This window comes from Alosa sapidissima, chromosome 21, assembly GCF_018492685.1.
Source record: "Alosa sapidissima isolate fAloSap1 chromosome 21, fAloSap1.pri, whole genome shotgun sequence".
Classification (NCBI taxonomy): Eukaryota; Metazoa; Chordata; class Actinopteri; order Clupeiformes; family Clupeidae; genus Alosa; species Alosa sapidissima.
Window position 1 is genome coordinate 861,511 of NC_055977.1, and position 13,294 is coordinate 874,804.

Sequence of the window (13,294 nt, forward strand, 5' to 3'; positions counted from 1 at the left end):
TGAAACACACTCAGAACACACAGTGAGGTGAAGCACACACTAATCCCGGCGCAGTGAGCTGCCTGCTACAGCGGGGAGCAGTGATGGGTTAGGTGCCTTGCTCAAGGGCACTTCAGCCGCTTCCTACTGCTCGGGGTTCGAACCGGCAACCCTCCAGTTACAAGTCCGAAGCGCTAACGAGTAGGCCACGGCCACACACACACACACACTCACTCACTCACACTAACCAGTAGGCCACGGCTGCCCCTGGTGATTGCTACTGTAGGTTGGCATTATAGAGGTGGTTTCTAGGGTGTTGTTCTAGGGTGTTGTTAGGGTACATATGGTGGTTGCTATGCAAAATAACACGGTTGCTATGGTGGTTGCTAAGGTTAAAGCCAAACCATGTGTATACAGGTCATGTAAAAAAAAGATGTGACAGTGCGGATCTTTCTTAAAAGCCAATCCATGTGTACAGGTCATGTGCATGGTCCACTGTGGATCTACAAGGATTTGTTTGACATGAATTGGTGTATTGATCAAGCCCACTAATGGCATTTCTAATAATAAAAACATACAACATTTTTGGTGGTTGTGGCCTCACTGTCTGTCCCTCAGGTTATGGCAGGCTGCTACAGATTTTGCAGCCAGAATGGCCACAACCTCGTTCTCTCCGAGGATGTAAGGCAATTTAGCGTAATTTGTCCAGGTTTGAAACACAGTGTTGAATTTGATTTACTGAATGATAATGTCCGTATTTCCTCATATTTGGGGCATCCTGTTAAGAAGTGGAGTTCTGTCTCCACAGCCCCCAAGCTGCAGTGTGAGCATAGCCTCTCCTCTCTGAGCAGCCAGGTCTGCCTGTGTCTGCCTTTTTCAATGGAGAGACTGTGCTCACTGAGTCTGTACATAGTCGTGTTTTTCCTGAGTTTTGGGTATTTTAGTGCACTCAGGTAAGTAGCTGTTGTGTATTCCCGTTTTAGGGCCAAATAACATTGTAATTTAGGTTGTGTTTTAGTGACTTCTTGTAATAACTTTGTAATTTAGATTGTATTTTGGTGACTTCTTGTAATACCATTGTAATTTAGATTGTGTTTTGGTGACTTCTTGTAATAACATTGTAATTTAGGTTGTGTTTTAGTGACTTATTTCCAATAGGTGATGTAATTTAGGTTGTGTTTTAGTGACTTCTTTCCAATAGGTGAAGTAATTTTTTAGAATTTTTGTTTTTGTTTTTTTTTACAGCCCTACCGTACTCCCCTCTGATGTTAAATAGGGCCTAAACTACAGCCCTGCTGTACTCCGCTCCTTTGATGTTAAATAGTGTAGGGCCTAAACTACAGCCCTGTTGTACTCCTCTCCTTTGATGCCATATGGAGTCAAATGCCTTTTTTGAAGTCCACGAAGCAAGCAAATATTTTTCCTTTACTTTGATTTACTTATTTATTAATGGGGGTGTTCAAGGTAAAGGAATCCAATGGGGGTGCTCAGGGTAAAGGAATCCAATGTGGGTGTTAAGGGTAAAGGAATCCAATGTGGCTTTTGCTATGTTGTGTTCTGTAAGGTACTCAATTATTCTTGTGTTAATTATGCTACAGAACACTTTCCCAAGGTGCTAACACAAATCCCCACGTTAATTGTTTGGGTCTACTTTATTCTTCTATATGGGGGTGATAAATCCTTCATTCCAGGAGTCAGGGAAGTATCCTACATGTAATATGAGATTGGAGAGCTTTAGAAGAGCCAATTGAAATGTGGGGTCTGTGTGCACTAGCATCTCGTTCAGGATGCTGTCTGCACCACAGGCCTTTCTTGGCTGTAGTTTGTTTAGCTATTCCTCAAGCTTCTTCTGGGTTTTTGGAAGTCCAGTGGGTTTTGATTGTCCTTTATGGTGGTCTCAAGGTCTTTATGGTCTCAAGGTCTTTCAATTTGTCACATACTATATTTGTTGTGGATCAGAATGTAGTGTGGGATGATTAAAGAAGTTGTGATTTAACCCTAACCCTCTCCATATAGTACCATTCTGAGTAGCTAAATCATCATGAGGCCTTTTGTTGAAATGTTTCCAATTTTCCCAGAATTTGTTTGAGTCAAGTAATTCTTCTAGATCATTCAGTAGGCTTTGCATATATGTATTTTTCTTTGCTCTTACTGTATTTTTGTTGGAATATCTTGTGTAGATGGTATACGGCCAGGTTAATGCCATATCTTGTGTAGATGGTATACGGCCAGGTTAATGCCATATCTTGTGTAGATGGTATACGGCCAGGTTAATGCCATATCTTGTGTAGATGGTATACGGCCAGGTTAATGCCATATCTTGTGTAGATGGTACAGTATACGGCCAGGTTAATGCCATATCTTGTGTAGATGGTACAGTATACGGCCAGGTTAATGCCATATCTTGTGTAGATGGTATACGGCCAGGTTAATGCCATATCTTGTGTAGATGGTATACGGCCAGGTTAATGCCATATCTTGTGTAGATGGTACAGTATACGGCCAGGTTAATGCCATATCTTGTGTAGATGGTACAGTATACGGCCAGGTTAATGCCATATCTTGTGTAGATGGTATACGGCCAGGTTAATGCCATATCTTGTGTAGATGGTATACGGCCAGGTTAATGCCATATCTTGTGTAGATGGTACGGTATACGGCCAGGTTAATGCCATATCTTGTGTAGATGGTATACGGCCAGGTTGCCACATGGTTAATGCCATAGTCTTTCTTTCTCTTCCTCTCTTCTTTATGATGTTAATTCCATAATCTCTCTTTCCTCTCTCTCTATCTCTCCCTCTCTCTCTCTTTCCTCTCTCTCTATCTCTCTCTCCCTCTCTCTCCCTCTCTCTCTCCATCTCTTTCTCTCTCTCTCTCTGCAGGTGTGTGTGAGGGGAGGAGGCCTCGCTCCTTGTGTTGTGTTGGAGGCCATTCCGATTCTGGGGTAAGAATATGTTTATACACACACACACACACACACACACACACAAAAACCACACACACACACAGATAGACACACAGAGATACACACACACATACAAGCACACACACGCACACACACACACCTTCACACACACTGTGTATAAGTATAAGTATATATACTTTTTTTGATCCCGTGAGGGAAATTTGGTCTCTGCATTTATCCCAATCCGTGAATTAGTGAAACACACACAGCACACAGTGTACACACAGTGAGGTGAAGCACACACTAATCCCGGCGCAGTGAGCTGCCTGCATCAACAGCGGCGCTCGGGGAGCAGTGAGGGGTTAGGTGCCTTGCTCAAGGGCACTTCAGCCGTGCCTACTGGTCGGGGTTCCAACCTGCTAACCAGTAGGCCACGGTGTGTGTGTTTCCAAATGTAGAGCTTGTATCCCTGTTCACACAGAGTAACCAAAGTCCTTATTCAGTGTCCTGGGCCCCACACACTGTTGTAGCGGACCGCTACAGATTCTGTAGAATAAAAATGTATATTTCTATAGTACTCAATTGTAGTGGACCGCTACAGATTCTGTAGAATAAAAATGTATATTTCTATAGTACTCAATTGTAGTGGACCGCTACAGATTCTGTAGAATAAAAATGTATATTTCTATAGTACTCAATTGTAGTGGACCGCTACAGATTCTGTAGAATAAAAATGTATATTTCTATAGTACTCATATATCTTATAGGGCCTCAACACTCATCTCCGAGTTCACTCTTCCCTTTCCGCCTGTGTACAACAATTCAAACTCTTTCACAACTCTCTTTCCTTCCGAGACTCACTCATTTTGACTTTCATTTTGTATCAAAGTATATATTTGACTATTTAATTTGTTGTATGAATATTTTTGGTTTGAACTATCCCAATATATGATGTGAAATGTATAACACTTGTTTTGTGTTGTTTGATTTGTGCTGGGCTAGCTGTAACTGTGTGTGTGTGTGTGTGTGTGTGTGTGTGTGTGTGTGTGTGTGTGTGTGTGTGTGTGTGTGTGTGCATGTGTGTTGTTTGATTTGTGCTAGGCTAGCTGTAACTGTGTGTGTGTGTGTGTTGTTTGATTTGTGCTAGGCTAGCTGTAACTGTGTGCATGTGTGTGTGTGTGTGTGTGTGTGATGCTTGTGTTTTGTGACAGGAATGCCATCAGGCCTGATATTGTTGTTATTGATGAGAGCAATAGGAATGTATTCATAGTGGAAGTAGGCTGTTCTTTTAACCCATGTCCAGAGGAAGCCTGTTTAACAAAGCTGGTGAAATACCGGCGTGTTGTGCTGCAGATGTGCAGTCTTGGTTATAAACAGCGTTGGGAACGTTACTTTAAAAAAGTAATTAGTTATAGTTACTCACTACTTGTTCCAAAAAGTAACTGTTACAGTGGGCATCGCTTTCAAATGGCCACTTCAGTCGCGCATTACGAAGCGTGAAGCTGCGTGAAGCTTTAGTACCACTTTCAGCCACTGTGCGTCGCTCTGCCACTGTACATCGCTCTGTCAGTAGCCTGACTGCCGCCCCTTCTGAAAAAGCAGGAGGCTAGGCTACCTTTAAACGTAATTGTTACCGAGAGGAATCCCAGCCTACGAATTCGTAATTAAACATTACCTCGATTAAGGCTACTTGGGTATGGCTTAAGGCTTGACTACACGGTGGTAGCGAAAATCGAAATCTGCTTTTGATAGCCTACCGGTGCCGCTCCACAAAACGAAAAAATATCTTAATTTGCTGTCTATGTTATTGTCAGTGTTGGGGTTAACGCAACTATGCAAATCAAAACAGTGTCTTAATTTGCCCTACTTCTTGACTGCTTGACATGTCATTTTTATTTTTCTGTACAATAAACAAATACATCTGCTTTATGCCGCAGAATTACATTCATATTTGGCTGACTGCAGACGCGCCACTTCCCTCCCCATATTCCAAGAATAAAAAAATCGTTAAAACGAATAGCTATTTGCAATTTGACAAAACACTGGTCCTCATTTTGCGAATGCGAGGACGATATGAGCCTGTTGCATTTAGTTAGATGTCTGAGTCACGCATGTTTGAAAACCACTGGCTCGTAATCACAATAATTTAACACGACAGTTGGATAGCCTACTTCATCATGTCCCCATGCCTACATTTTTGTGAGTAGCATAGAGATTGTTAAAAACAATAAAGTATGGCTCTCCGTTTGGGACATCGAAAACTTATATTTTTAATAGACTACCGTGGAAGATGCTGACTTGCAAAAGCCTCGGGATAACACGTTATCTCCACTATCATCAGTCCCTTGATCAAAGTGGGGAATGAAATAAAAGTTTGAGAACCACTGGCTTAACAAGTTACCTGCAGTCAAGAACACAGAATCTGTTGCAATATTCTGATGATCGGCGATGATATCGGCAAATGTTTGTTTTCCAAAGTAAGAATTTCACTTGACTTCACCATGCACCTTCGACAATGAATAGCTCATTACACTTGTTACTGTTAAACGTAGGCCTACCTGGTATCATTACAAACATTATTCTGTGTCCTAAAACTGGCCTATTTTATGGCATTGTGTCATGTCAGTTCGTTGCAAAATCTAGAGAAATGTGTGGGGTGGTCAGCGGGGGACAATTGAGACACACATTGGATTGTGTTATTACTTGAACATTCCACACTATCCACAGCTGTGGTAGGCCTATCAGGGGCAGGAGGATTACTGTTATATACAATTCTTCAACAGAAGGCCTCGAATGTTGTCTTGTTTGTGGAGCGCTTTGCTTCGCTTCTGTAATCTCGGCTTCATTGAAAATGAGGGCTTCCCTCAATGACCCTCCGAGAATAAATAAAGGTTGAATGAATGAATGAATAAATGAATGCAGGCTTGCCCAAAATAAAAAAAATAAATAAAAATTGTTCCCTCGCGATTGGCTACGCATTTCAAAACATCGCAACGTAAAATGCCACAAAAAAGCTGTTTATGAATAGGTCTTAGTGAGTTAGGAGTCCTCTCGACTTAAGCTGTCAGACTTAGGTGCTACTTTTAGGTCTGAAATGCTTCGTGAGTCCTAAAGTTAGGAGTGACACGCCCATTATTTTTAGGAGTTGCCAGTTAGGAGCTACTTTTAGCCTTTTAGCCTAAAATTCTTTGTGAATACGGCCCCTGAATAAAAAGGCCTAGCCTAAATGAATCAAGGCAAAACAAATAGCCTAGTAGCTTAAGTCAAGTCGGCTTTTATTGTCAATTTCTTTACATGCACTGGTCATACAAAGAATTGAAATTTCGTTTCTTACTTTCCCATGCAGACATAGACATACTATGGACATAGCCATAGACAATAAACATTAAATTAAAGTGCAAGACTGAAATATAGAACATGTATGTATCAAAATAGAAATATAGGACATATATATATATATATATATATATATATATATATAAAAAAATAGAGGTAGTTGTGTTGTATATTTCTATAGTCTAACAGTTACATGAAGTTTAAACTTGTGCTTGTGTGACCTGTATATTTACATTGATTTGCAGTATGTAGTAATTCAAGTATATCAGGCTTGATGTGAAGCAGCAACACGTTTGGCTGCGCAGTCACAGTGCAGTTCCACATGGCGGTGTTGGGGGGGGGGGGTTTGGTAGACAGGATCCTAGTTTCCTAGGTTCCTGGTTGGCTGGTGGGTGGGGGGGGCTGTCAGTGATGGGAGAGTGGGTAGAGTGTTCAGCATCCTGATTGCTTGGTGGATGAAGCTACTTGCCAGTCTGGTGGTGCGGGAGCGGAGGCTCCTGTACCGCTTTCCAGAGGGCAGGAGGCTGAACAGTTCGTGTGCAGGGTGGGTTGTATCCTTGACAATCATTAGTGCTTTGCGGGTGAGGCGGGTGGTGTAAATGTCCTGCAGGGAGGGGAGTGGTGCTCCAATGATCCTCTTAGCTGTGTTAACAGTGCGCTGGAGGGTCTTCCTGTTCTGATCTGTGCAGCTTCCGCCCCACACTGTGATGCTGCTGGAGACGATGCTCTCAATGGTCCCTCTGTAGAATGTAGTCATGACAGGAGGCGTGGCACTTGCCTTCTTCAATTTGCGCAAGAAGTAGAGGCGCTGCTGGGCTTTCTTCGCCAGTGATGCTGTGTTGGTGGTCCAGGAGAGGTCGTCGCTGATGTGCACCCCCAGAAATTTTGTGCTGCTCACTCTCTCCACAGCATCTCCGTCGATGGACAGTGGTGGCAGTTGTTTGTGGCCTCTCTGAAAGTTGACAACAATCTCCTTGGTCTTGCTGACATTTAGCAGGAGGTTGTTGTCTTTGCACCATTTAGCCAGCAGGTCTACTTCTTCTCTGTAGTGAGCCTCATCGCCCTTAGTGATGAGGCCCACCAGTGTTGTGTCGTTAATGAAACATACGGATTGATGTAGTATCTTTGTAACATTATTCAATTATTCTGTTACTATGCCTACGTTTGCAAAAGAGAACATTTTAATTTGATTCACAATAATGTTACATTTAATTTACATGTTGACAATGATTAGCCTAGTTTTGGTTGTTGTTGGCGGCGTTATTTCATGTTAGTTATGCCAAATTGCTTCCTCACGATTGGAAGCTCATGTAGCTGCATAGGATTTCAAAACACGGCAAAATGCCGCAGGTTTGTGAATAGGTCTGTGAGTAAGGAGTCCTCTTGACTTCTTTTAAGCTGCCAGAGGTGGGAAGGTGTGATTTGTTGGGGGCAGGGACGGATTAACTGGGCACAAATGTCTGATGGCCCCCCTTCCCCCCAGCCAACGTGAATCGGGTGGTTAGTTAATAGGCCTATCGTGAAGATTTTTCCTGCCATTTAAGGCACGAGCGCATCTGTGAGGCCAAGCCTCACCAAGTAGCTCGTTTGTTTACAACTAACATTCCATTTAATTAAACTGCTTTATAGGCTATGCCGAAATAGTTTTCAACATTTTGAATATTAGTGTCGGGTGAATTGAAATGTTCTCAAAGTAGCCGTATGGCTGAAAGCTGCTTGGGATCCCCCCCGTCAAGCAATATAACCATACAAACGCGCTTCCTGCACTCATTGTTTCAAAAGGAGTAATTTTGGCTTTGTCAGAACTGAAGAGCTGTGGACGGCACGGCACAGTATGCCCAATGAAAATAAATTAACGCAACGCAACACAACACAAACCCCGCTTCTCTTGCGTCAGTCGCTGACATGAACGAAACATAGAACCCACTTCTCTCACGGCAGTCACTGACAGTAACCTAGAATAAATGCATGGGGAAAAACACTTCCCCATGACAAAGACATCGTAAAACACTGAAAGTTAATATTTTGTCACTAGCAACATACATCTGTCCTTTGTCAAATGTATTATGTTCCAAGTAGCCTATGCGTAATTCTGCTTCATAAAGAACAAATACATTTGCTTATTTCACAGAAAAATATAAATAGCCAGTTAGGGTCTACAGTGCAGAGTTGGTAAGTTATGGTAGGCCAACTTGGAGTGAACATACAAACAGGGGAAATTCTTTCTCTAGTAGCTGAGTAGCCTCAGGTGCGCACGTAGACAAAAGGCCGATCATGCAAGCACCAATGAATCGTGCTCTCACCACATCACACCGTTAAACTTAAATAGGTTAACATCGCTCTAAGTTCGCCTTCAAGCAAGGAAAACGATGATTTGAAGACATCTGTTTCGTTGGAAGGGCAAGGGGTAGCAACAGGGCAACACAGAGAGGCCCGATGGCAGGGCTGTTATGAGAGTATTAAAATATGGGATATTCTACGGGAAAACATTAAAACAGCAAGACAGCGGGGGAAAGTTAAAATACGTGAGAAACACGGAAAAAGTTGGCATGCATTGTTTCAGTCCCCGTGCACAGGGATTATTTGTCATATTATTAATCACATATGATTATTTGTGAAATTGTGCAAACAGGCGCAACACATTTGAAAAGGAAGGACTGGTAGCATGCACGGGAAAGATTGATTTGAGAACGTTATCACAGTGTATGGCTGTGGCGCAATTGAACAATTTCTAGCAGGAAAGAGAGGGTCATGCAACTTGCAACTGAAGCACTCAAAATTCCTCCAGTGGCCCCTTTAATAAATAACGAACAGTCCCTAGATTGCTGCTGGGCTATATGTCTTGGTGTCTGTTAACCACTCATTTCTGTCAAACGCATAGCCTATCTCGCGGTTGCATCCATTACAAACAAACATGCAATGTGAACGTCTGGGATTGGGGAGAGCACTAAATGCTCTACTGAATAAGCACGAAGTCAAACCTTTAAATGAAAAACACTCTTTAATAATAAAAATAAATAAATAAACCGCTAATGAAGTAAACTTGTGACCATCAAAAATCGTTTATCACCTGTAACTCCGTGATAACAGGACGTAACAGGAAGGCATTTGGCTGAGCAACGGAGGTTAATATGCTCTATATTTTGTCCAAATGATGTCTGTCTATCATCGTTGCACTCGGAGAAAACCAGAATGTTTAATTTGTCCTGCGTTTCTTCTACGGCTGCAAACGGGATTCACTCGCAGTTAACCAAATATTTCTTTATTAGGGCAGGGCAGGCATATTTCTGGCTATTAAATTATTTCTAAACCAGTCTGCTAAAGTCTGTAGTGAAGTCTGTGTAGGATTTTCCAGGCTCCATTTCTTTTTACGAGACACCCTGCTCACTTGAGCCATCTACCGGTTGTTTGGGTTGTTGCAGCGTCTCACTGGAAAAATACAAATTAAAGTCGCGTGATACCGCGTGATCCCACGCGCGGACCGCGAGTGAAGCTGGCCAAGTCGAAGCACTGCCCACTGTAGTAACTGAATTACTCTATGGTAAGAGTAACTCGTTACCAGGGAAAGTAACTATTTGCGTTACTGTTACATAAAAAAAAGTTGTTATGTCAAAGAATTTGGATTTTTTTAGCAGTTTTGAGCAGCCAATTGAAATTAGTAGAAAAAACAGGTGTTTGTAGGCTACATAACTTTCGATATTTATTAGATAGATAGATAGATATTTTATTGATCCCCAAGGGGAAATTCAAGATATTGCACATCGACAGACCTATGGTTGACTTCAGCCTGTGTCATAGGTTTTTGTTGTGAGGCAGAATGATCTAGCTTTTGCTGCTTGGAGGACTTTGCTCCGAGTCCTCCTTTGCTAGTGGATGGCGAGCTATCATTTGTTGTGGAAGTATCGGTGTTTTGGCCACTAGCTTTAGATGCGTGTGTGAGATGCTTCATTAAATTAGTAACGCACCGCATTTAACGTCCAGTAACGTTAACGGCGTTGTAACGACGGGAAAAGTAATTAGTTAGATTACCCCGTTAGTGAAAAAATTACGTCGTTACCTAACGCCGTTCTTTTAAACGCCGTTATTTCAAACACTGGTTATAAATGCCAATATGTGGAGCTCATATGTGGTAGTTTGGGCCGCGTACACAGGCTGGTCACTAGGGGTCTCAGGATTGGGCCGCGTACACAGGCTGGTCACTAAGGGCCTTGTTGGATTTACAAAAGTGAAAGCTAAACAACTGGCTAAATATTGTTCAATTTCATCCATTATTGGAAGACGCCACATTTGGAGCCGAATACATACCGAATACTGATACTGATATTTCTACCACAAAATATGTATCATAAAATTGCAATACATTTTCTTCTCTACTCTCTAAACTAAATAATAATGAGTGTCAAATAAAATATATAATAGCAGGCTTCAAACTAAAAAAAAACAATTCTGTCTAAAACAAGCCTCAAAGTCAAAGTCAAAGTCTGCTTTATTGTCAATTTCTTCACATGCCAAGACATACAAAGAGATCGAAATTACGTTTCCCACTATCCCACGGTGGAGACGAGACATATTTTACCAATTAGGTCCACAGACAAACATAACATTCAAGTAAACAATAAAAAGTAAATATGAAGGCACATACAATGAAGAAATAAGAGCAGCAAAATTGGGTTGAAATTGTGCAATTGTGCATACAGTAGACAGTCAATATAGTAGTGCAAAGTCAGGCCAATAAATGGCTGAGGTAGTTCTGTTTGACCTAAGTAAGCAAGTGGCATAGTGGTGCAAGTTATGTAAGAGCAGCAGAAGTGTTGTGTTTTCAGGACAACAGGACAACAACAACAAGTTGCAAAGTGTGCAAGTGTACAAGTGGAGTAGTGCAAGTGGAGTAGTGCAAGGCAGCCATTGTGGGTCCAAAGTCCAGGATGTTATGTAGCTGAGGGTGGAGGGGGGGGAGAGAGTTCAGCATCCTAACAGCCTGGTGTATGAAGCTGTTGGTGAGTCTGGTGGTGCAGGAGCGCAGGCTTCTGTACCTCTTCCCAGAGGGCAGTAGATCAAACAAATTGTGGGCGGGGTGACTTGCGTCACTCACAATTGTGGTCGCCTTGCGGGTGAGGTGGGAGGTGTAAATGTCTTTCAGGGAGGGGAGTGAAGCACCAATAATCCTTCCAGCTGTGTTCACTATGCGCTGCAGGGCTTTCCTGTTGTATTCAGTGCAGCTTCCGCCCCACACAGCGATACAGCTGGAGAGGATGCTCTCAATGGTGCCTCGGTAGAATGTGGTCATGATGGCTGGTGGAGCACTTGCTCGCCTGAGTTTCCGCAGGAAGTAGAGGCGGCGCTGAGCTTTCTTCGCCAGTGATGCAGTGTTGGTGGTTCAGGAGAGGTCTTCACTGATGTGCACCCCCAGGAATTTGGTGCTGCTCACTCTCTCCACCACAACACCGTCGATGGTCAGTGGCAGGTGTTGGGTGTGACCTCTCCGGAAGTCAACAACCATCTCCTTGGCCTTGCTGCTCCACACTGGCACTGTGTCCATATCTTGATTAAACATTATTAACTAGATTATTTTTCACTGTCTCTCAGTAAAATCTGACAGGGCAACAAAACATGATCCCCTGTGACTACTGGAGTTCTAGAGACCTTTGTAAAATTGGTGTGGCTCCTTTAAGAGTTTAGAGCAAGCAGCCACCTGGCGAGAGAGGGAAAGAGAGAAGATGCTTCTGCCGTCTACTGATTGATGCCAAAGCAGAGTTAGTGAACGAGACTTCTGCATTGTCTAAACATTGAATAAAGTGGTGATTTTTGGCACATAAGATAAGATGAGCCTTTAATGTCTCTAACAGAGAAATGTGTCTTGGGCATCAAGATAGTGTGGTTACACAAACGACATTAAAGGAGAAGTCCGGTGTGATATGACCTAGAGTGTGTTGAAACATGAGACCGAGTGTGAACGTATGTCTCATAGCTCATCTCGGCTTGTCCCCTGTGCTCAGAAAGCTGGCGCTAGTTAGCCGATGCTACCAACAGTTTTTTCGATCGGGGTGCCTCGGGCATCGGCCTAGCCATGCAAATAAATCACTGTTTTACACCATTTACGAGGCTCAAAGTTGCTCCATACTTCATTGGTAGACTTCTGAGGGCCTTGGCATTTAAAACGAGACATTGAGAACTTTGAAAAAGCACTGGTAGTTTATTTTTAAGACGATTTATACAGACAGTACCTTGAGGATGTTTACCGTTCGCCGCCATCTTGAATTTAGTCACGATAAGTCAAGCGACGAGTAAGAATGAACAGGTATGATAAGGGATCAGATTCCAAAAATAATTCAGTGGAAATGCATGGATTCAGTTTCTTCCAGTAGCAGCAACTGGAATCCATGCATTTCCACAGAATTATTTTTGGAATCTGATGTCATGTGAAGTAGATCTGGTAAACACAATATAACCCGTTACATGTGCGCGTGTGTGTGTGCGTGTGTGCTTACGGACTGTATCAATGTAAACAATGATTTAACTGACAAGAAGTAGACTTTGCAACAGTGGAATCAGCGTGTGTGAGTGTGTGTGTGTGTGTGTGTGTGTGTGCGTGTGTGTGTGTGGTATGTGTATAGTGTATAGTGTGTGTGTGTGTGTGTGGTATGTGTATAGTGTGTGTGTGTGTGTGTGTGGTATGTGTATAGTGTGTGTGTGTGTGCGTGTGTGTGTGTGGTATGTGTATAGTGTGTGTGTGTGTGTGTGTGGTATGTGTATAGTGTGTGCGGTGTGTGTGAGTGTGTGTGTGTATAGTGTGTGTGTATAGAGTGTGTGTGTGCAGTGTGTGTGTGTATAGTGTGTATAGTGTGCGTGTGTGCGTGTGTGCAGTGTGTGTGTGTGTATAGTGTGTGTGTATAGAGTGTGTGTGTGCAGTGTGTGTGTGTATAGTGTGTGTGCGTTATTGAACATGCCACTCCCTGGCACCACACTTATCTGCATCTCTGGGTGTGTGTGCAGTGTGTGTGTGTGTATAGTGTGTGTGTATAGAGTGTGTGTGTGCAGTGTGTGTATAGTGTGTATAGTGTGTGTGCGTTATTG

At 42.7% G+C, this 13,294-nt stretch overlaps 1 protein-coding gene across 5 annotated transcripts in view; it reads left to right on the top strand.

The window, feature by feature from the left end:
* The window catches only part of thrb (thyroid hormone receptor beta), a 180,496-nt gene that overhangs the window by 94,453 nt on the left and 72,749 nt on the right, over window positions 1-13,294 (top strand). For all 5 annotated transcript variants that reach the window (XM_042075655.1, XM_042075660.1, XM_042075659.1 and 2 more), the window contains exon 2: window positions 2,862-2,923. The gene's annotated coding sequence lies outside the window, so the exon portion shown is untranslated. The remainder of the gene's footprint in view (window positions 1-2,861; window positions 2,924-13,294) is intronic.